Source organism: Pseudorca crassidens, chromosome 13, assembly GCF_039906515.1.
Source record: "Pseudorca crassidens isolate mPseCra1 chromosome 13, mPseCra1.hap1, whole genome shotgun sequence".
Lineage (NCBI taxonomy): Eukaryota > Metazoa > Chordata > Mammalia > Artiodactyla > Delphinidae > Pseudorca > Pseudorca crassidens.
This window is the reverse complement of record NC_090308.1, coordinates 4,378,905-4,404,717: the sequence shown is the minus strand read 5'-3', so window position 1 is coordinate 4,404,717 and position 25,813 is coordinate 4,378,905. Positions and strand designations below refer to the sequence as shown.

Sequence of the window (25,813 nt, the reverse complement as noted above, 5' to 3'; positions counted from 1 at the left end):
AGATTGTGTGTGTGTGTGTGTGTGTGTGTGTGTGTGTGTGTGTCTTTCTTAACAAAGGGAGTGTTATACTTTATAATGTAGGATATAACTGACAGCTAAGTGTAACTAAGATTAGCCTAATAAGGTATTGTATTTATATAAAACCAAAAACCCATGTACTTTGTCTTTAAAAATGTGTCTTGTTAAAAGAAAAGAAAGCACCATCAATAAATTTGTCTTTATTCAGAAGTAGCTGTTTATAAGGGAAATTGGAGAATAATGGTTATGGGTCCCTTAGGTAGACAACATGTGTTCCAGGGGTGAGTTTTGTATGCCTGGAGGTGACTTTGTAAGTTAACTGAAGGAGCTGATCTTCCTGTGTCATAACTCTTTCTGTTCAGCCCAGGATGTTATTTGGGTTCTGGAAAGGGGCTCTGCACCAGCTCCTGTGTGAATAGCTAAAGTAAATATCTCAGCCGATGTCCCTGATCACTGGGAATAGATGGCAGCAGCCCTACAGGCACTGCACTGGGTCCTTTCCCCTTCAGCCGTGGTGCTGCCTGTCACTGAGTCTCTTCTGAAGGCTGCCTGTTCCCCGCATTCCTAGACTCACACCCACCGAGGCACACGTGATGCTCACAGGCACAAGCTTCTTCCTGTTAAGTGCCCAGGCTTCTACACCTTTGAGGGCTTAGGGAATTTAAAATTTTAATAGTGCAACTGGAAGCCCCTTTTACCTGGTGGAAAATGAAAAAAAAAAAAAAAATCAATTCCAAGCTCCCAGGCTAGTTTGGCTGGAAACACCTCACTTCATAGAAAAATATTACTTTTTGGCAGTTCATTCTGCCTCAACTTGATAAAACTGGAACTATGCTAACCAGAATAACCTAAAGGGTTAATATTGGCCAAGAGAGGAATTTGAGAAAACCTTGGTGGCCGAAGCAAAGAAGCAGCTATTATTCTCTGGAACTTGTCTTGGTGACATAAGGAGGCAGAGAGACTGGGTCCCCCCAGGTTCCATTTGGCCTCATTCTCTGCCAGACCTTATTTGTAACTACAGGTCCTATTGACCAGTGGCTGCCTGGGACCACCGTGATGCCTGGTTGTGGACCTAGAGGAGCACTTATAAAGAAACTCAGACACATCACCTCTAGCTCTTCCATGGCCCTACTCTGTCAGCTGGACATGCCCTGAGGTCTTTCCCTCAGACACAGAATGCATGGTTGGGACTACATACCTGGCACTGAAAGGGGCTTTGGCCAGAGCTCCATGTCTTCTTCAGCCCTGTGTGTCCGCACTGTAACAGGCATGCCATGATGATGCCTTTGCTTCTCTCTAGCTCATTGCCAACCCAGCTCAAGTCCACTCAACCGTGAGATGTCTGGGTCTTTTCTATTTTCTCCATGTACAGTCACCCAGGAGAGTGACCGTAAGACCCTTTGGAAGAGAATTGGGGTATCATTAGAGTACATACTCACCATAGTGTTTCAGAGTCCTTCATCCACTCACAGTGACTCTGCTTTCCTGATGGAGCTCGGTATACTTTCAATGGCATGGTCTGGACTTGTTATGGACTGAATGTGCCCCCCACCCCGTCATTCATATGTTGAAGCCTTAGCCCCTGATGTGATGCTTGGAGGTGGGCCTTTGGGAGGTAATTAGGCTTAGATGAGGCCATAAGAGTGGGGCCCCATGATGGGATTAGTGGCCTTATAAGGAGAAGAAGAGACCAGAGCTCTTTCTCTCTCTCTGCCACGTGAGAACACAGCCAGAAGCCAGTCACCTGCAAGCCAGGAAGAAGGTCCTCACCAGGAACCACATCTCCATGCACTGTGATCTCAGACTTTCCAGAAACATTAATGTCTGTTGTTTATACCGTCCAGCCTGTGGTCTCAGTCTGAGCAGACCGAGACAGGCCTGTTTGTCCGGAAGCCTACTTAGTGTAAGTGTAAATTAAAAGGTAAAACTGGCTTCTAAAAGGTTGGGACTTGACTCAGCTTCTTTGATTTTCACAAAAGTTGCGAGGCCAGCTTCTGCTTGGCCACCATTGCTCTTCCATCTCAGGCAGCCAAAGAAAATAGGATGATACCAGATTGGATTCCATCTCAGACACTGGGAGTCACTTGATCAGGAATCAGTACATTATTGCCCATGGGGCTTCTGCCTTTATTTGGTTGGTACAACTTGTGGAAACACAGCCACAGTCACCCAGTTACGCCTTATCTGTGTCTACTTAAGCACTACGACAGCAGAACTGAGTAGCTGCAACACAGACCACATGGCTTGCAAATTCTAAAATATTTGCTATCTGGTCCTTTAAGAAAAGTTTACTGACCCTTAATCTGGGGGCTCCCAGTTATTCTAAACTCTCATATTTGTTCGTTTGGTAGCAATAATTCATTAAAATATTGGCTGCATTTTTTTCTTTTGTGGCAGTTGCCTCCTCCTTCATGATCTGCAAAGAAGTGGTCTGTATGGCCCTTTTCTCCTTGAGGAGGGGTGTTTTTACTTTCAGGAATTCAGTCCGTTTTGTTGCCCTGTGGTCTCAGCTTTCTGAAGGACTCAAGAAAATTAGGGTTTTGTAGATTATTGGCTTCTGGTCATTATTAGGGTGGGAGTAATATTTTTCTTGTGACTTTTTACGTCCTAATTATAAGTGAAATAACAGAACACTTGGAATCTAGATAATTAACATTAGTAACTATTAAACCATAAATATGTGTCCTTTAGCATGTCTTCCCTATCTGCATATCTTCTCGCTTTAGTATTATAGACAGAAGGTAAGAATGAGACTTCTCTCTGACTCTGTAAACATTGTAAAGGTGTGCATATTCTCAGAGTTCATTTTCCATGTCACCTCCCCTTAGGAGCTGTAGTCCCACTTAGAGGACTGATAATGGAATATACTTAAAAAAAAAAAATGAGACGCTCACTGTGCTTAGATGCAAACCTTGATGACAAAGCCAACAATTTTTGGGGTCTCTTTCAGTGAAGAAACAATGGCAAACTTCTGTTATTTTTGTGCCACTAGCTTGTCCATTGAACGTTTGTTTTTAAGTACCCAGTGCAGTTAAATCCCCTTTCTCTTGGGTTTAACAATGCCAAGGACAGGTTCTCTCCACAGAGTTGGTAGAGAAAAATACCCCAAAGGGAGAGATGACACTTTCAGATGTCATTAACTGCCCAAAGAGAATTTACCACCTCCTGAGTTAAATTGAGTATTAAGTGGCTCAGATGGATGGTTGTAACGGTGACATGCAATACCGTACAGGGGACCCTCTGAGGAACAAAGGGATAAGGTCGATCAGCCCTCGATCAGCACCCATTTCCACAAGCTCTGTTTTTAAATTGTTTTTTAATTTTTATTTTATATTGGAGTATAGTTAATTAACAATGTTGTGTTAGTTTCAGGTGTACAGCAAAGTGATTCCGTTATATGTATCCCTGTAACTATTCTTTTTCAAATTCTTTTCCTATTTAGGTGATTACAGAATATCGAGCAGAGTTCCCTGTCACTCACACCATTTGTCTGTACCCCTTTCATCCCCTCCCCCTGGAACTGTCTACTTCATTCTCAATACCACCACCCCTACACTGTGCTTTGAATTATCTGCCTGTTTTTATCTTCCCAAGACGCTAATATTATTGAATAGCTCCTCTCTCTTCCGTGTCTTAAAACTCTTTACTGGATCCTTATCATCAGTAATGAGACATCCTTAATCTTTCCCAAGGTAACAACAAAGCAAGGAAAATAAAAGCCTCCGTTTGCTTCAGCATCCCTATACCTACACCCTGAGAGGTATTTTCCCGTTCACAACCAAAATACGCTCATTCTCTTCTCATTTCATTTGATATTCACTCTTTCAAAAATACTGGTTGAAGTAAATAGTGAAGAGATACATAATAATAGAGTATATGTGTAAATTGGAAAGAATAACAATTTCGTGGACCCGGGTATACTCTCTCACCACCATGAGAAACAGAGAATAAATAACTAGTGATGCTGGAAGGGTCTGAATGGCCCTTCCAGATCCCATTCCCTCTTGCCCTGTAGCTTGGTTTTGCATGCTCTGAATTTTATGTAAGTAGATATACGTTTTCTACAATTTGCTTCCATGTGACGTTATATTCTGGAGATTCATCTGTATTGTTATGTTTTATTGCTTTTCATTAATTATTACTGCTGTGTAGTATTCCATTGTATAAATACAGCACACTTGTGTTAAAAGATGTTGAGTTTTTTGATATTATAAACTATGCTGCCATGGAATATTGTATATATCTCCTATTGCTCATGTGTAAGTTTTTTGAGAAGTGGAATCACAGTGTAAGAGGTATGTGATTATTAACTTTAGCTGCTATTGATAAAGTCATTTCCAAAGTTGTTGTACCAATTTACACTTCTACCAATAGTGACCAATAGTGACATCTCCTGGCCCTTGATATTGACAGAGCCTAAGTTTTTATTTATAAGGTATGCAAAATTTGACTGCCTGTTCCTGTTTTCTATTTTGTAAAGTTTCTGCTTTAGTCTTTTGCTCATTTTTCAGTTGGCTGTTTTGTAACTTTTAGTGATTTATGTGATACATACACACACATACATATACCCATATACACATGTCACCTGTGTGTATTTATATGTACATATATATATATAATGAGTATACGTTTGTGTGTCTATACACATGTTTGTATGTAAATGTTTATTCTGTACTCGATTCCTTTGTTGGTTTTATGTATTATAAATATCTCCTCTGAGTTTATGCCTTTCTTTTATCCTATCTTTTGATGGACTGAAGTTTTACATTTTAACAGTCAGATTTACCAGTCATTTTTCTTCATGTTTTGTGCTTTTTGAAATATGTTTAAGAAATCTTTGGAACCCAAGAATTTAAAAAACATTTATATTGTCTTTCTAAATTTTCAAACTTGTTGTTAACTTTTGATCTCAATTTAGCTCAGATTTGGTTCTTATATCTAGTATTATATAGGAAAGTCATTTTCTTTTTTTTTTTTTTTCCATGTGAATAACCACCAGTTCCCTAACAGATTTTGGACAGTCCATGCTTTTCCCCATGATCTAGAATGATCCTAAGTCCAGCCATCATAAGTGTGGATCTCTTGTGGGGCCTTTTATTTTGCTTATTTGTTTAACTGTGCAGCACATGGTATTTTTAATTACCCTAGTTTTACAAGTTTCAGTAGACAATGGGACAATCTCCACTTTTTCTTTTACTCATTTGACTATTTGGCTCTTCATTTTCTCATATATTGATCATTTTTTAGAATCAGTACATCAGATCCAATAAAATTCTTGTTTGAATTTTCACCCAGATATCTGCATGACTCACTTTCTCACCATCTTTATTCCTTTACCCCAATTTCACAGTTTCTGTGAGGCTTTCCATGGCCACCCTACATAAATTTTCATATCACCAACCTTTTTCTAACCCTCAATACCGACTTACTTTATCACTTAGCACTGTTTGCTGCCTACAATACATTTATGATTATGTTGTTTATTGACCACATTTCCCATCAGAATTTAAGCCCTTTGAGGGCAAGGAGTTTTGCCTCTTTTATTAACCATATTATTCTGAATTCCCAGAACGGATCCAAATGAACAGACGGTGCTCTATAAGTATTAATTAAACTAATAAAAGATTAATAGATTGTTTTGATTCCCACAATAGCGCCAATGGTAAATATTATTCTCAATTATTACATGATTATTACATGTATATTATTATTACATATTATTACATTACATGACACTATCTAAGTTCAGGGATAGTGTCATTATTTGCTTTCTCTAGTAAGAGCACAGATGGGATACCTTCTCAGGCTTTCAGGACTTTGGAAACTTTAGCCTTCCCTCATACTATTTTTCCTGATAGAGACATAGCATGATGCCTTAAACTTATTGGATGTTCAGTAAATTCTTGTTGATGGTGAGATTTTAGATATTTGTACCCTTCATTACTTTTCTTGATTTTTAAGTTTTATTTATATCCTGTTTACTTCACTGAAATGTCTTTGTCTTCTCTATGAAGGACATGATAATTTAATTCCTATTTGGCTTCCACTCCAAATTACATGTATTCCTTTTCAAGTAAAAAAGAGGTGTACTTATATCTTTCCCCTGCTTCATTCTCTGAAGTTAGCACCAAGAAGTCAATAAAATCTGTTTTTTTTTAATGCTTTGACCTTGGTTTAGCCATCATGAACTGATTCTGTATTTCTGATTTTCCCCCAAATCCTGCGTCACCCACTACTGCAAAACGTGCCACGCTTTCTTCTGTGTCACAAGAGTTGGCCTGCTTTATCAAAAACGTGTGTTCCTACACAAAGTCTTTCTTTCCTTCTGCTTACCAAGCGTCATGGTCTCCCACCAACCAGACTTCTGTGAATGGATTTTCATGCAACCATCATGCACGGAGAAGCCAAGAAGCCAAGGCCCATGACTGATGGGGACTGTCACCGTTCCTCAGGCTGAAAATTTGTTCCTGTGACAAGATAAGCAAGGACAAAGGACTCAGTCAAAGTCAGCAGCTGCCAGAGGTTAAAACATGCATTTTGGTCACAATTCTAAGGAAGACTAAGTGGCTGGAGCACAAAGGATATCTGGTATGTGCTCCTAAGGCAGGTGATACGCAGTTTGATGGAAGCTTAGTGACGTTTTAGAGAAGAGTGATGTGTCTGATTGCTATTAAAACGTCACCTTTGGTAATGGCGTTGTGGGGCTCTTCCATCAAGATGAGGTGTTGGTACTGCCACCCACGCATCCAGCTGGAGTCCAGACATCTATTGATGAGAGTGCTGCACCCGGCTCAGGCTAGAGGCTTCCAGACAGCTTGTCCATGAGCCAAAGGCACCTCTCATCCTTCTCAGCTGCAGGAAGAACGGCCACAGAAAGTCATTCTGTTGTTTGATCCATGAGTCTTGGGGACAAAACAAAGCTTTAGTTGGACTGTCATGCATTAATCCCTATCATGCTTGCAAAATTAAAAGTAATTGTTTTAAAAGTCTGAGATGTTCTAAATTGTCAACTCTTTCAACAGAAAGAATTTGCTGTGGAAATGAGATCCCTAAGGTCACACGAATAACATGGATTTCTATTAAATGTTAAACACTGGAACAAAACAAAAAGACTTTGAACAAACATTTCCATAACTAACAAAAACATTTTTTAAATCATTGCCTGGATCAGAAAAAATGCTCCATTCTTCTTTATCCTTCACCTACCTCTTCTTTTGCTTCCACCCAAAAGAGAGTTAAAAAACCCAGAAAGTCATTCAAAGGTGAACCTTATTTTCCTTTACAAAGAAATGCCTCTTTTAAACAAAAAATTGTTCCCAGTACCATGACGTTCTTTACGAACGCAAATCATTCTCCTTCATCATTGAGTGGAGAGAGAGACAATACTGGCCCATGTGCATAAAGTGTCTTCTTTTGATAGGACTGGGTGTACTTTTCCACTGGACATTGTGCCCAGCTCACTGTAAGTATTTATTCATTTTTTAAAATAAATTGCAGCTTTTATGCCAGTCCCTTCAGAGATAATGGGACCACACATGCTATTATCAGAACCGTTCTGCCCTTTGAGTAGCTTAGGGAGGGTTTCTGTGGTATAAGTAATGCCTGCTTGCACTCTGTGACATGCAGAATAAGACCATTCTAGACATCCATGTTCCAGGTCTCTCTATCTTTTATAAACACCTGCACTCTACTTCTAAACGTCAACTCCAATGTCACAACATAATGAAAGAAACTTCAGATTCACTTCCTCTGTGCTTTCTTGAAAATGCAGGTAATGCAATTTTCTTCTTTGTGGGAAATCTTTAGAAATGTGGAGGAAAATAACAAGTGATGGGAGCTGACAAATCAATGCAATGAAAAAATGAGAAATTTAAAAATAAACTTTTAGTTTTGTTTTTTTTTTTAATAAATCAGGGGACGTGCCACAATCTGTGAGTTGTGCCAGTTACTTAACCTCTTTGGATCTCAGAGTTATGCTTCGTGAACTCAAATTAATAATAATAACCCATTTCTACATCAGGCAGTCATTAACAGTAGTGATCACCATTTAATAGTAATGGCTGTCTGTTGGGAAATCTAGAAAAATGGAAGTCAGTGACAAAAATGAGCAGACAGGAAATCAGTTCTTGGGCTGCATGGTTAGTATTAAGCTTGTTATCTTCACTCTGCTTTTGTTTGTTTGTTTGTTTGTTTTGCGGTACGCGGGCCTCTCACTGCTGTGGCCTCTCCCGTTGCAGAGCACAGGCTCCGGACACGCAGGCTCAGTGGCTGTGGCTCATGGGCCCAGCCGCTCCGCGGCATGTGGGATCCTCCCGGACCGGGGCAGGAACCCGTGTCCCCTGCATCGGCAGGCGGACTCTCAACCACTGCGCCACCAGGGAAGCCCTTCACTCTATTTGTAGTACAGTTGGAGAAGGTCCCTTTACTAGGATGCTCTTTTGTATTCAAAAGAAATACTTTCAGTGCTTAGGTTAGCAGTCCATCCATGTGCTATGACTGTTTGTTGCAGTTTGCTTTGTCTACTTTGGGAAACAAATAAGAAACTGATGTGCTACTTGGTAGTGACAAATGAACTGCAGCTTTATCAAGTGGTAAACCCCTGCGCCTGACAGACTGACTTAGAGAAATACAATACTAGAAGTCAGTAAGATTCCATCCTCCCGGGTAGGTCCAACTGGAAGGTAACTGCCATTATGAAACACCTATTAAAAAATATGTGAAGTACAATTACTCCTGGGGAAACTGGAATGTAAGATGTATCCTGATTCTTGCTGACTCGGTTTAAACACAGAGTGAACTAGAAAGTGAAGAATGGGCAGGAGGGCAGAGTCCTTGGCCAGCAGGCTGGATGCCAGGCAGGGAGGGGACTTTGGCTCCCTAGGAAGGCACTGGGCTTTCTTCGCTCAGGAAATTCTTACGATGCTAGATACACTTGGGCCTCATAAAATTAGGGAACATAGTGACATTTAATTAATTTAGGAAGCATGCTCAGAGCTTCATTTTCAGGTGTTAGGTTATGTGTTGAGAAGAGAGAGAAGGTAAATCATCGATGGTGTATTCAGAGAGGGACACATCTCTCTTTTCCCTCCACCAGCTCCTTTTCCCTGACACTCGATCTCTTGTCTGTCGTTCACTCCTCTTTGTTTCATTCTATAACATCTCTCACTTCTTTCCTCTTCTCACCAATCCGGCTGCCACTGAAGCATTCCATACCGGCATTAATGACCTTAGTCTTTACTATAGCCTTGGCTGTGGACCCTCTCACCTCTTTATTCATATGCACTCTTGCTAGGTTAATTTTATTTTTTGCAGGAGCAATACTGATTTTTGTCACAAACCTGCTCAAAACCCCTCAATAGTTCTCTCTTTGTGTAAAGAATAGGTGGTCCAAACTTTTTAACTTGATATTTAAAGTCTTCAGTAAACTGGCCCCAATCTACCCATCTAACCCTCATTTCTCATCCCCTCACGAACACTAGGTTCCACAGAAGTGGAGCCATTCTTGTTTTGGTTCACAATTTCGCACACTTGGATTGGCAGTCCTTCCACGTACCAAGAGTTTCTGCTACAGCTTGTTTTGCCTTATTGCAAACTAAGAAAAAATGTTCCCCTCACTTGTATTAATGCTGCTCACTCTGACTTAAAGATTTTCTCTCGGATTCCTCCAACTCTCCACCTCAAATCATCTCACCTGTTCTGTAGAGTGTGGCTCTGATGCCACCTCCTCTCTCCCTTCCTTAACCACTGAACCCTCTTCCACCAGGAATGGAAGCTGCACCTACTTTCTCCAAATCCCTAAGACCTTTATACATTTTAAAGGCAAATTACCTTGTATTTTAGAATTGTATGTGCTTGCTATGTTTCCTCTCTGAGTGGATAAATTCTTTGTGGTCAGGGTCCATATCTGATTTATTTTGTGTCCTTTTTCAGTTTGTTACATGTAATTGACATTGGTTAAATATTTGTTGAATGTAAACATTTCTATGTTGTTTTTCCATATTCTGATTTGGGAATACCAGAACACATGGGTGTGTGTATTTCATTTTCAAAAAGCTCTGTACTTTTAAATTCTGACCTAAACAGACATTGAGATGACATTACAGAAAATTCATCCTCTGGTATTATCATATCTCATCCCCCAAACTCTTCCTTAAATGGCTTAGCTGACTTAATGGATTGCCTTTGTTTGAAGGATCATCTAAATATAATCGTCCTCCCCTCAAATTATTTCAATCACTGAGCTTTTGCTGACCTACTTTTGAACCGGTGGAGAAAACCTTCCCAGAGCCAACATTTGTGACTGCAGATGAGATAATAGTGCCAGAGTAGTTAAAGTGTACTGCAGACCATTTTCCCCACAAAATTAAAATTAAGTAAGAGGATTCAGATTATTTCACACGTCATCACTTGAGGTTCAAGAGGGTCCCTCAAAATAATGCACCTCTTTTTTGCCCAAATTCTGAACCAAGAGTTAGGTAGTTTGGAGAACAGAATATTGCCTTTATTATTACCAAATCTGATTGTGGAGAAAGTGATTTATACCTGTAGACAAGCTGTATTCTTAGAATCACCTACTCAGACAGGTTGACTTATCTAGTCACAGGAAGTGCTGGACCCAGGCAGGCACCCACCCACATGGTTAGAACTTGAACTCAAAGACATATGTACTCAACACCTGGGGACCAAGCAGGAGACGTTCTCTGTGAGCAACAGTTACACCTGGAGAGGGAGAGAGAAGTGCCTGGCTGAGCCAAGCTGGGCCATCAGAGGAAGTGACGCCTCCTCTTTAGGCTGAGGTTAGAGCAAAGGCTTGGGGGTGACCAGTGATCACACGTGTTAAGGTAAGAGGCAGGATGGGGACCAGCTATGCTTCTGGCTCAGCACTTACTCCTTATTATGGTAGAGTGGAACGAATGAAAGTGTCCTGGCTTTTCCTTTTTTAAAAATAAAAAAGGCATTTGGTTCTCCACTTCATAATTACTGGCTAGAGGGGTGGGATAAGAAGGGTGGGAGGGAGATGCAAGAGGGAGGAGATATGGGGATATATGTATATGTATAGCTGATTCACTTTGTTATAAAGCAGAAACTAACACACCCTTGTAAAGCAATTATACTCCAATAAAGATGTTAAAAAAAAGTCAATAAACCTCTTGAAATCTTGAATTCATCAAGTGTAAAATGGGGATAAAATAACAATAATAAGAATGAGAAGAGATATGTTTATGAGAGTACTTTTAAAAGTATAAAAACTTCACATATCTTAGAGATTAATATGAAATTCATGTCAGTTCTTATGTCAAATTTCTGTGGTAATTTATATCATAAAATGTTAAAAAGTTGTGTTATCTTTGATAAAGGAGGCAAGGATATACAATGGAGAAAAGACAGCCTCTTCAATAAGCGGTGCTGGGAAAACTGGACAGCTACATGTAAAAGAATGACATTAGAACACTCCCTAACACCATACACAAAAATAAACTCAAACTGGGTTAAAGACCTAAATGTAAGGCCAGCCACTATAAAACTCTTAGAGGAAAACATAGGCAGAACACTCTAGAACATAAATCACAGCAAGATCCTTTTTGACCCACCTCCTAGAAAAATGGAAATAAAACCAAAAATAGACAAATGGGACCTAATGAAACTTAAAAGCTTTTGCACAGCGAAGGAAACCATAAAAAAGATGAAAAGACAACCTTCAGAATGGGAGAAAATATTTGCAAATGAAGCAACTGACAAAGGATTAATCTCCAAAATATACAAGAAGCTCATGCAGTTCAATATGGAAAAAACAAAGAACCCAATCCAAAAATGGGCAGAAGATCTAAATAGATATTTCTTCAAAGAAGATATACAGATTGCCAACAAACACATGAAAGGATGATCAACATCACTAATCATTAGAGAAATGCAAATCAAAACTACAATGAGGTATCACCTCACACCGGTCAGAATGGCCATCATCAAAAAAATCTATAAACAATGCTGGAGAGGGTGTGGAGAACAGGGAACCCTCATATACTGTTGGTGGGAATGTAAATTGATGCAGCCACTGTGGAGATCAGTATGGAGGCTCCTTAAAAAATAAAAATAGAACTACCATATGACCCAGCAATCCCACTACTGGGCATACACCCTGAGAAAATAATAATTCAAAAAGAGTCATGTACCACAATGTTCATTGCGGCTCTATTTACAATAGCCAGGACATGGAAGCAACCTAAGTGTCCATCAACAGATGAATGGTTAAAGAAGATGTGGTACATATATACAATGGAATATTACTCAGCCATAAAAAGAAACAAAATTGAGTTATTTGTGGTGAGGGACCTAGAGGCTATCATACAGAGTGAAGTAAGTCAGAAAGAGAAAAACAAATACCATATGCTAACACATATATATGGAATCTAAAAAAAAAAAAAAAAAGGTTCTGAAGAACCTAGGGCAGGACAAGAATAAAGACTCAGACATAGAGAATAGACATGAGGACACAGGGAGGGGCAAGTGTAAGCTGGGACGAAGTGAGAGGGTGGCATGGACATATATACACTCTCTCATGTAAAGTAGATAACTAGTGGGAAGCAGCTGCATAGCACAGAGAGATCAGCTCGGTGCTTTGTGACCACCTAGAGGGGTGGGACAGGCAGGGTGGGAGGGAGACGCAAGAGGGAGGGGATAAGGCGATATATGTATACATATAGCTGATTCACTTTGTCATACAGCAGAAACTAACACACCATTGTAAAGCAATTATACTCCAATAAAGATGTTAAAAAAATTGTTAAAAAGTTGTCATGTACTATTTCTAGTTCTTTTGAGATTACTTGAAATGAAGGAAAAGCTAAACACTCCTTACCTATTTAATGAAACAGAGGAAAGCATAAAATGAAATGTATTAATCATAACAAGTATAAACAAATTTTTCTATGATTAAACTGTCAGATTACAAAAAAGTCTAACAATATATTGCTTTTGAGAGATAAACTCTTGGGAAAAGGACTGAGAGAAGATGGACCAGGAAAATGCAGTTTAAAAAAAGGTAAAATTTAACAAAGAGAGAAGTATATTCATAATAATAAAATGTTGTAATTTATAAATAAGATATAGCAATAGGAAAATTTATACCTATAAAAACTCATAACATCTTCAGGATAATACGGATCCAAAAAAAGGTGACATGACTGAGTGTAAGAAGTATTTGAAGAACTAAATAGCAATCTAGATTCATGTAGACATGCCCAAACATTTGTGATATATAAAAAAAATATTTTTTACAAATGTCTGTTCAATGATACAATGATACTCTTTTAATCTGAGAGTCTTTACCTTTTAATAGAGTAAATTATATATATGTATGTATATACTGCTTTATGAGAGCAATTTTTGTTAAAACTTCAGAGAAGGTAAGAGGTCAGATGTCTACTATAGTTGCTCTCATGGTTGCCAGAATATTTCCCTCATAGAAATTTACAGATATCTGGTTATTTATCCACCAAAAACTTTATGGCTTAAAACAATAACTTTCATTTATTTTGCCCATGATCTGTGATTTGGACAGAGCTCGGCAGGAATGGTTTATCTCCACTCCATCATGGAACTCATTTCCAAGGTCCCCTCACTCACATGGCTGGCCAGTTGATACTGGATGTGGCTGGAATATCAGCTGAGGCTTTGTTGCAGGTCTTGTTTTTTCCGCATGGGCTTTGTCATGGCATGACAGCTGGGTTCCAACAGCAAGTGACCAAAGGACAGAAGTGGAGGTTACCATTCTCTTAAGGTCTAAGTTTGGAAGCTGGCACAGAGTAGTATGACTGTTCTACTAGGCAGGCTAACTGAGCCTACTCAGAATCAATGGGAGGGGAAATAGATTTCTACTTATTGATAGGAAGAGTGGCAAAGAATTTGCAACTATTTTAAATTTACCCTCATAGCACTTTATGGACCTGTTTCTTTGTTGTTTTTAACATCTTAGTCTTCTCCACTAGTCCAAAAGCTCATTGATGGCCAACCTGTGTCTTATTTATTTATGTAAAATAATCACCTGTGAAATAATAAGGACTCCATGAATATAAATATGAGTGAACTGGCTTATTTTAGACTCCCATAAGAGGTAGAGCAGATATCGTGATATCCCAGCACAGTTTAGCTTGCAAAATTCCAGTTGTACAATGCTCAGCCTAGTGCATAGACGTAACTTCTTTCCTCTGCCATAAGGTTTTTAAGTCAGATTTCTCTGCTGGAAAACAAAACAAAACAACAACAAAAAAACCTCAATAACAACAAGCAAAGACATTTAAGCTGCCAAATAATCCTAAAAGCTAAATTTACAACAGATTTTTAACTTAAAAGCAGGATTGGCCTTCTTTTAACCTACAGTATGTTTTGGAAAAGAAACTGATACATCTAACATTATACTTAATTATGAGAAACTTGAAACTTTCCACTAAGATTAGGAACAAGGCAAGAATGTCCCCTCTCATGGTTGCTTTTCAACATCACACTGGAAGTCCTCGTGAATGCAATAAGATGAGAGAAGAAAATAAAATGTATACCTATTGGGAATGAAGAAATAAAACTGTCTTTGTTTCAGATGACATGATCATCAATGAGAAAGGTAAAAGAATCCATTAAAAAAACTCCTGGAACTAATAAGCAATTATAACAAAGTTGCAGGAAGCAAGATTAATATACAAAAGTCACTTGCTTTGCTGTATATCAACAATGAACAAATGGAATTAAAAACACAATATCATTTGTATTAGTGACCCTCAAAAATAATTAGATATAAATCTTACAAAATATGTACAAGATCTGTATGTGGAAAACTACAAATTTTTTGATATTTGATAAAAATGTCAAAGAAGAGCTAAATAAATACAGGGCTATTCCACATTCATGGAGAGAAACGTTCAATATTGTCAAGATATCAGTTCTCCCCAAATGATCTACTGATTGTATACAATCCCAATCAAAATCCAGCAAGTTATTATGTGGACATTAACAAACTTATTTTAAATCTTATATGAAGATGCAAAACACACAGAATAGCCAACACAATACCAATAGAGGAGAGAAAATTGGAGGACTGACACTACTTTATTTCAAGACTTACTATAAAGATACAGTAATCAAAACAGTATAATACTGGGAAAAGAATGGACAAATAAATGAATGGAACAGAATAGACAGACCAGAAACAGACTCACATAAATATATTCAACTGATTTTTGGCAAAGAAGCAAAGGCCATACAATGGAGCAAAAGAAACCTTTTCAACAAATGATGCTGGAACAACTGGACACTCAAATTCATAAATAAATAAATAAATATAGGCACAGACTTGCAGATTTTTGCAAGAGCTTTATCCATAATTTCCAAATCTTGGAAGCGACCTAGATGTTCTTCAGTCTGTGGATAAAGTGTGGTAGATCCAGGCAATAAAAATTGTCCGGTGATAAAAATAAATGGGCTATCACGCATGAAAAGCATATTATATTACTCAGTGAAAGAAGGCAACCTGAAAAAAAAAAACTTACTGTTTAATTCAACCATGTGACATTTTGGAAAAGACAAAGCTATGGCAATAATGAAAAGATCAATTGTTGAGTGTTGGGAGGGCAAGAATGGATGAATAGACAAATCATGGAGGATTCTTAGGGTAGTGAAAATACTCTGTATGATACCATAATAATAGATTTTAACATATATTTATCCAAACCCACAGAATATACAATACCAAAAATGAACTGTAATATAGACTATGGAATTAGCTTGATTATTATGTGTCAATGTAGTTCATCAATTGTAAACAAATGTACCACTCTGGTGGGGAATGTTTATAAGAGGGGAGGCTGTGCACATGTGGGGACAGGAGACATATGGGAATTCTCTGTACCTTTCTCTAAATTTCTCTGTGAATCGGAAACTTCCCTAAAAACTAAAGTCTTATTTAAAAATCATTCAATGCAACTCACTCTATTAGGAGAGTCATAGGAGATTCTCAGTAGATGCAGAGAAGCAATTTGACAAAATTCAGCATTCATTCATGATCAAAAGAAAAAAAAAAACCTTTCAACACGCTAGGAATAGAAGGAACTTCATCAACCTGATAAAAATACCCATCAAAACCCCAAACCAAAAACCCAAAACATTCTACAACAAACACCATAATGAATAATAAAAAAAAGTTGAACACTTTCCCTCTAGGTCAGGAAAAAGGCAAGGATGCACACCTTTATCAGTTCTGTTCAACGTCATATCAGAGGTCCTAGCCAGTGCAATGAAAGTAATACGAAGAAATAAAAGGCCTACAAATTGGAAAGGAAGAACTAAAATTGTCCTTATTCATAGACAGAATGATTGTGTTTGTTGTGAATCCTAAGGAATTAAAAAAAAATCTACTAGCAATAGTAAGTGAATTTAACAAAGCTGAAGAATACAAGGTAAATATATTGATATAAAGATAGTAATATCTCAGGCTTCCCTGGTGGCTCAGTGGTTGGGAGTCCGCCTGACGATGCAGGGGACACGGGTTCGTGCCCCGGTCCAGGCGAATCCTGTGTGCCGCGGAGCGGCTGGGCCCATGGGTCATGGCTGCTGGGCCTGCACATCCGGAGCCTGTGATCCACGGCAGTGAGAGGCCCGCGTACCGCAAAAAAAAAAAAAAAAAAAAAAAAAAAAAAAAAAATTAATATTTCTACCATTTACATTAACATTAAAAAATATAAAATACTTAGAGATTAATGAAACAAAATTTGTTACATGTAAGACCCATACATGGAAAACTACAAAATATTGCTGAGAGAAATTAAAGAAGTTCTGATTGAATGGAAAGATATACCATGATCATAGATTAGAGGACTCAATATTGCTATAATGTCAATTCTCCCTGAACTGATCTGAAGATTCAACATAAGCTCAACCAAAATGCCAGCAGCCTTGTTCACAGATTAAAAGAAACTGTAATTTGTAGGTCTTACATTACCTCATTTTAAGACTTACTATAAATCTACAATAATTCAGACTGTGCAATATTGGTATAGGGAGAGACATATGAGTCCATAGAACAGAGTAGAGAATCCAGAATTAGACCCACACGTTATGGTCAATTGATTTTTCACAAAGGTGCCAAGGTAATTCGATGGGGAAAAGATGGTCCTCTCAACAATGGATCTGGAGCAATTGTAAATCCATAAACCTTCATATTTTCCACGAAACTTATACAAAATGGATCATAGACCCAAATGCAAAAGATAAAACTATGTAACTTCTAGAAGAAATAATAGAATAAAAATATTTATAATTTAGAATGCAAACATACAACCAAACAAGAAAAAGTTGAGACACTGAACTTAATAAAAATTAAAAACTTCTGTTCTTCAAAAGACAATTTTAAGAAAATGAAAAGGCAAGTCATAGACTGGGAGAAAATATTCACAATACGTATGTCTTACAAATGGTTCAGACATATAAGTAAATATCACAACTCCATAATAAGACAAACAACACAGTAAAAAACAAGCAGAAGGTTTGAATAGACACTTCACAAAAGAACACATACTTTATGCTTCCATTTACATGAAAGTCTAAAACAAGCAGTCTCAGCTCAGTGGTTTCTTGGTAGCAAGGATGAGAGGATTGATCTCAGAGGGGCATGAGGGGACTTTTGGGGTGATGGAAATGTTCTATATCTTGACTGTGATGGTAGTCGCACAAAAGTCATAGAACTCTACATTTTGAATAGGTACATTTTATTGTATGTAAATTATGCCTAAATATAATTTATTTAAAAAATACAAAAATAGTGCTTGCTTTGGCAGCACATATACTAAAATTGGAACGATACAGAGAAGATTAGCATGGCCCCTGCGCAAGGATGACACGCAAATTCGTGAAGCGTTCCATATTTTTTGAGAGTCCGCCTGCTGATGCAGGGGACACGGGTTCGTGCCCCGGTCCGGGAAGATCCCACATGCCGCGGAGCGGCTGGGCCCGTGAGCCATGGCCGCTGAGCCTGTGCGTCCGGAGCCTGTTGCTCCGCAACGGGAGAGGCCACAACAGTGAGAGGCCCGCGTACCACCCCCCCCAAAAAAATACAAAAATAAAAAAGGTGATAATGTGTTCTTCTCTACCAGGTTTATTTAAGTATTTGCAGTGTTTATTATCTCTTGTCTTATGTAGAAAATAAGATTCATTGTATTCTGCTTTGTGGAACAAATAATGTGTGTTGAAATTACCCAAGTCTTAAAAAGCAAAGCCATTTATAGTTTCACATTGAGGAGTTTTAGACCATTTCATTCTTTTTAGCATTTTTGGCTGTGCATTTAATATTTACTTTGTCAGTTTTCCCTGTGCCCCTCAAAAGTCATATGTTGGATTTCAGGATGTGACTGTTTTGGAGATAGTCGTTAAAGAGGTAATAATTTAAAATGAGGTCACTAGGATGGGCTCTAATTCAATATGGCTGGTGTCTTCACAAGAAAAGGAAATTTGAACACAGACACTTATAGATGGAAAATGACGTGAAAACTCAGGCAGAAGATAGCCGTCTACAAGACAAGGAGAGAGGCCTTAGAAGGAACCAACTCCTCTGAAACCTTGATCTTGAAATTCTAGTCTCCAGAACTGTAAGAAAATAAGTATCTCTTGTTTAAACTCTGCAGTCTGTGATACTTTTTATGGTAGACTTTACAAACTAACACAACCTATCCCTATAGTTAAATTCAGTAAAAATAGAAACATCATTGAATAAGTAGAACTATATTGTGTTTTCCCATTAATTTGATGCTTTAGTTTATCCCCAATGACTCTGAAGGAGGAGGAATGCACACTGAGAAACACATGTATGCTCAGTTTTACAAATCAATGAACCTAGCTTCATCTCCAGTTACTATTTTCAGTGTCACTGTTCACGTCAAGTTATGACTAATTTGAAGTGTGTCTCTCTCTAAGAATATCCAAGCCTTTTGAGTGAAGAAATCTGCAACCTCTCTATTCAACATTCTCAGAACTTCTTTGTCTCTAGTCTAGTAATTGACACACCTGGATCAATAACAGAACGGTATTTACTGCCCCTTTAAAATTAAGAGACCATTCTTGGCCAGTGTCTAGTAGTGATGATCTGTCCCTGACTGTGGAAGGTGAGGGCTTATCACGGACTCAGCCTACTATGGAGTGTAAACTCAGTTTCACTGCCTTCTCCAGTTTGAGAACAGATCATCAGCTTTTGTTGGAAAACAAACCATCCTAAAACTTAGTGGTTTAAGCAGGTAAACATTTATTTAGCTTATAGTTCTGGGTTGGACTCCGTTGAGTGGTCCTTCCAGCCTGGGCTAAGCTCTTCCAAGTATCTAAGGTCAACTGGCAGGTTGGCTGTAAAGGTCATCCTCAGCTAAGTTCACTGCCCTCACAGCCTCAACAGGTCAGTGGAGGCTGCTTAGGTGGCAGAAGTGAGTTTCCAAGAGAGGACGTGAAATGTTTAAGTCTCTTAAGAATGAATCTCAGAAATAGTGGGAAAAGAAGCTCACTTCTTGGTGGAGGAAGGAAACGGGACAATGCACATTACAGAGTGTGGATGCAGGAAGGTAACTTATTCTGGCCATCTTTGCCATCTACTGCAGAGAGTATAAAGTACTCATCATCTGAACTGCAAGGCTAGTTTACCACCTTAAAAGTGAGTACGTTTTTTTCTTTTTTAAAAATAAAATAATTGTTCACATTCCACAAAGAGTCACAATGCCCCTTTCTGACAGTCACTTAGCTCAAAATCTTGCCTTATGACTAAATGTTGTTATTCTTGTTTTTCAGGTGACCTGGTCTATGTTTCTAGCTTCTTGAGTTAATAATAACCACAGCCGTCACTGAGTGCATGCTATGTGCCAGGCACTGAGCTAAGTAGTTTACCACATTAGCTCATTTCAGTTGTCATTCTCATTGGAGCTGGTGGGAAGGCTTTAAGAGGCCAACTCTATGCCAACCCTCCCACTGTCGTGGGATTCCTCCTGCTGTGCCCAGTCATCTGGGTGAGCTGTCTTGGATGACAACCCTGTAGATAACCATTTAAGTATGTTGTCAGCCTAGCTATCTCAAAAAACTGACTCTATTTAAATTGTCAGTTTCCCCTGGCTGAGACATCAGAAGCTCATTAAAAAATATTCTCACCCTTTCCTGGTATTTGCTCTATAATTGATACAGTTGAGTCTTAGCACATTGAGTAGAGCTGGAAGTTCAACTGGTTTTTTTTTTCTTCTCCTCAGTCCTTGGCAAAATATTACCCTCAGAAAGCAGTAAGAATAATAACACCCTAGCTACTTTCTATTGATTAGTAATTCAGTTTTCTCTTTAAAGCAAATCAACATGGTTACATATGTAGTATAGTACAGCAGAAATAATTACTAAAAGACCTACAGATTGTCAACTTGTAAAAGGTGATTCTGATATATACAGTGGGCTATTACATTCAAGATCCTGAATGAGGGGTACAAAACTGTAGATAGCATCCTGACACTTCTTCAGTCGTTGGTAACTCAAATAGCTGGTAGTGGCAGGGTGGTAAAAACCCACTAAGCAAAAAATATTAAACAGCCTGATTATGTTCTTTTATGTCTCTGTACCTACACAAGTTGCCACATTCAATTTCCCTGCATATTCAGCACCTATTTAAAACATTTAGTAGTCTAAGGATGCCATCAGAACAAGAAGATCAAGTCAAACACAGAATGATCTCTCACCAACTTGCTATGCCATACTTTGGCGGCAGAATTGCAAAGATGATAATAGCTGTTTTAATAAAGCATGGTGACATAGCCTTTGGTCTTTTTTTTTAAATTGTGTTTCTATTTATTTTAAGTCAGATATAGTCATTGTAAGCATCCAGAGACTTGTGAAAACAGAAAATAAAAATCACCTGTAACCCTATCACCCAGAGATAATCATTTTTTTAAAAATTGAGGTAGAGTTGGTGTACAATATTATATAAGTTTAAGGTGTACAGCATAGTGATTCATAATTTTTAAAGATTATAATCCATTTATAGTTATTATAAAATACGATACCACAATGCTAAGAACCTTACACCAAATTGTTCATAACATCTTATTTTTTTTTTAATTTTTTTTTTTGCGGTACGCGGGCCTCTCACTGTTGTGGTCTCTCCCATTGCGGAGCACAGGCTCCAGACGTGCAGGCTCAGTGGCCATGGCTCACAGGCCTAGCCGCCCTGCGGCATGTGGGATCTTCCCGGACTGGGGCACGAACCCGTGTCCCCTGCATTGGCAGGCAGACTCTTAACCACTGCGCCACCAGGGAAGCCCAACATCTTATGTTTAAATAACACTTGGTAGTATACAAGAACCTCATTTATATTGTCTAATTTTATCCACACAACAACCGCAAGGGGTAGATAGTTATAAACTCCCATTTTAGCAATAAGAAAACTAAGATCCAATAGGCTGAGTGCCTTTCTGCCATCCCAGGATTAATACATGCCAGGATGTACAGAGGCTAGAGCACAGAAACTGGACTTATTCTACTGGCATTCAACTTGGGGATTTGCCACTTTCAAGCTGTATGAATTATATAATCTCTCTATGCCTCAATTTCTTCATCTAATAGTCCCCTACTAGCAAGGCTGTTCTGAGGATTAAAGATGTTACTATACTGAAGTTCTTAAAACACATGACACATAGTTCAATAAAAGTGTTAGCTATCATAATAATTCTCTGTTCTTTAATCTATCATGATAATTTTCTGTTCTTCCCTAAATCAGGCCTTATGAAAATTTTATAAACACATTTGCTCAAAACAATAGCTACTGGTGATCAATCATTGAACAATTCATCAAGGATTTCTCACAAGAAAATGATTCAAAACAGGAGACAGCAAACTGGGGACACATAGATATAATTTTTTTGGGACCCAACACATTAAAACATTAATTAATTGACAACATTTAAACATTCATAGATTTCAGACAGAACATACATTTGTCTTGCCTTGCATAAAAACTGTAAGAGCTAGGGACACAAAGCCACATTCTGCTTGAATTGAAACACAGTTTCCCATCCCTCAGTCTTTCACATGGACGTGTATTTTTCACTCTGACCTCCATTGCCATTTTGTTACTTCTGGCCCACTTTGCCCACATTGATGTTATCTCCTTGGTCCCTGTAGCAAGTTGAATTTATAATTTTTCTCTAGAAAATAGAATATTCAGGATAACATTTTGATGATGAAAATCTAGAAAAAGGAGCAAACAGTTGTGAAGCTCAGACCATGGTCTTCTGGAAGAATCAAGGACATGGAACTTTAGATTCCCTGCTTAGATTTCTAACTTATTCTTTATTTGACTTCTATAGCACCAAATTCATTCTTGAATTTGTGACCTAATTTTGTCGTGACTCTCATCAGTGTTTCTTCTTGCAATTGTGATGACAGAGAACAATGTTTTAGAAATAGAATCATAAATAAAATTGCAACTACATGTACTTTTGGTCCCCTGAGGACTCCTTCTTGGGCACTAGGCACTTATCAGTGACAGTTGTCATTAGCCTCTGCGCTGATGATCCATACGGCAAAGAACTTAAAACTTTATTTTTGGTCCAGTGCATGACCTCAAATGTCAAAACATGTCCTGCTTCATAAATGTAAACTTCATGAAAACTCCAGCCAATTGCTACTTTTATCACTTCTTAAGGAACAAACCAAAAAACAAACAAAAAACCCAAGGCTTTTAAATAAATTAGATATCCAACAGGTAATTTTGTATGATGATAAAAAATGTATGCAAGATAGAAATGATTTCAATAGAGGTCCCTGGCTCTCATTTCATGTGTTTCCTTTTTGACCTATGTTGCCTAAGTAGAAGTTTGGGAACCATCCTCTAAATGCCTTGCAAGAGAGTCTACCATGGGCAGAGGAATTCACTGACAATCATATGAGAATGTATGTTACATTTAACTCTTAAGATAAGAACTTTCTAATAAACCAACTTTTTGATGACCTACTGGATATTATATTTACAAGTGGGTGTATCACTTTTACATACATTTGACTTTTTTTTCTCCTCCTTAAAAGAATTCTGGCTTCTGTGATTTACAGAATGGGCCAGCCATGCTCCTGCTAGTTGCCAAGAGTCCTCTGAAATTCTTTCCTCTAATCTTTGGCAATGGCTGCATCCTAGAGGTTAAGTCTCTAAAATCTATATTTTACTTATGCCCAATATCCCAGGTCCTAATTCAGAATCTCTTGTCTATTACATGATTGTGACATGCCAGCCTTTCTGCTTCACATACCTTTGCTCTTCAAACCATCAAGCTTATCTGACAGATGTCATCCTGAAATGCAGACAATAACCATGGTATGGAACACATTCAGTGGTTTCTTGTTACCTATGATATAAAACTACATCTCAGGATGACAGTCAATGGTTCTTAGATATGGTCCTCTTTTATTTGCTCAGCTTCACATTTGATTTCTTTCATTTATTCATCATTTAACAAGTGTTAACTAGACTTATTGTGGTAATCACTTCACAGTATATACAAATATCTAATCATTATGTTGTACACCTGAAACTAATATGCTATATGTCAATTATATCTCAATAAAAAAGTTTATTGACCATGACCTATGTGTCAGGCATTGCCTAGGTGTTTGGAATAAATTAGTGACTAAAACAGACAAAAATAACTGTCTTCATGGAGCTTATAGGTAGAAAACTGTGGCTACGTGACATCTATTTTATAAATAGTCTTATTGGAACACAATCATGCCTATTATTTTCATATTGTCTAGGCTGCTTTCCCATCACCACTGCAGAGTTGAGTAGTTGCAATAGAGACCACCTGTAGGATTTATAGAAGGCAAAGCAAACTCCAAAGAAGAGCACTTCAGAGCCCAAAATATTTACTATATGGCCCTTTACAGGAAAATTTTCTATGCATGCACACAGGTGGAGGAATATCCACACCGCCTTGTCTTTATTCACAAAATTCCCATTTTCCTCTGTACATATTAGAGTCTTATTCTTCTTTCAGGGCCCATTTCAAAATTTCTCTTCATTATAAAGCCATGCTGGGTTTTCTCAATTCAAAATGGCCTTCTTTCTGTTCATTCCAACACTTAGCCTTTCTTTCATCTTTTGCTATCTGAAATTTCACTTCTAGGTGTGGGGCTCTGGGACCACAGACTATGACTTATTCATTTTACCTCTACCTCTAACAGACTAGGGTATAATCTGTACCCCTAGCAATCAAGTGCCCCAAATTTCCCAGCGAGAACCTGGAATTTTCTATTACATGGAAGTCAATCTAACTTATTATTATTATTTGCAGACTCTGTTTCTCTGGACTGAACATTGTACCCAGATGGGACTGTGCTGTCCAAGCCTGCGGCACTAATTGCAGATCTCTTCCCAGTCGGATCCCATATTGGCTTTGGAACTCTGCAAAACCCTCGATAGCCTTCCCAGGGATTGCTGGATTCATCCCCAGGGAGTGATCAAGAGGACCCCTCTGTTCCCCCAACTGGTGCAAACACTCTACCATTTTAAATCAGTTTATTTATTTATTTTGTTTATGTATTTATTTATCTATGTAATTTTCTAATTGGCTCAGTAATGAGCCCATTTATTCTTTCATGCTTATATGATTGTTAGATAAAAGCAGAACTAGACCTTGGATTCCTGAAGATAAAAGGGCTCATCAGATTAGTGCAGCAGATGTGTGTTCTTGGTCAGAGAACCTTTCTGTCTCTAAGAAATTTGTTGTTGTTTCACAAAAGAATAGGTCCCTACATGCTTAATGACTTTGTAAGCTCCGAAAAGCTTCTCTGAAAGTATAATTTGTAGGATTTATAGAAGGGAAAGCAAACCCCAAGATGTCATTAAATTATTTTTCCTTTCTAGAAAAATATGGGAAATTTGAAGGCATTTAACTCAGCTTCACAAATGGTTTTCGAATGACATTTGATTCACAAAGGTCTTGTGAGCTATTGAAGAGTGTGTTGGCTTTATTAATGCTTAGGGCTCTGCCCTGCCCCATCTAGCGACTGCCTTCTCTCTCAGTGATTTCCATAGCTTAATGTTGTGAAAACACAAACTCTGGCTGCAGAAAACATACTCAAGCGTTCCCACAGAGGCAGTGGTCCATGACAACCTTAAGATAATCTTGCAGCATAATTTTTCTGTGTTTTCTGGAATGCTTGTAAGTTTCTTACAAACAATTACACTGACTCTACAGTGGTCCAAATTGCCTCTTAGAAGAGCTGTAACAACGAAACCAAGAGTTATGTCTGATCATTTTGGTTACAGAGACAAACATATCCATGAAAATGAATCAGGCAAGTAAAGGAATTGAGAAGCTAAATGATATGTATGATACAGTTTCCAAATCAATACCTTGTAGAAGTAGAACACAGTGACAAAGGTTGACTCACATACGTAGCAATAACTTCTTTAAAATATTTTCTAAGCTTATCATCTTTTGTATGTAGATAGATCATGTAAGTATAAAAGAGAAATCACCCATATTGCATAGCATTTTAACTTCTAATTTTTATAATTGAACCACTTTTTTTGCAAATATGATAGAAGAAAATACTTAATTTATTACCTAGTGGTTATATGGACCTCAATCCTACTGGTCATTGAATACGGTTTAGTGTCTCACTGACAGTGTGAATAGTACAAACAATCCCATGTGCAGGTGTTGTAATCATTGCCAACTAGTTTTCTAATATCATTCTTCCCTTCATATTTATTTTCCAGCCTCTTGTAGTATGCTGATATTATTGTTTC

General features: G+C 38.1%; 1 non-coding gene across 1 annotated transcript; it reads left to right on the top strand.

Moving 5' to 3' along the window:
- Positions 1-17,821: 17,821 nt before the first annotated feature.
- On the top strand, positions 17,822-17,928 carry LOC137205133 (U6 spliceosomal RNA). The gene has a single exon (XR_010933997.1). It is a non-coding gene; the product is annotated as a U6 spliceosomal RNA (small nuclear RNA).
- The last annotated feature ends 7,885 nt before the right edge of the window (positions 17,929-25,813 follow it).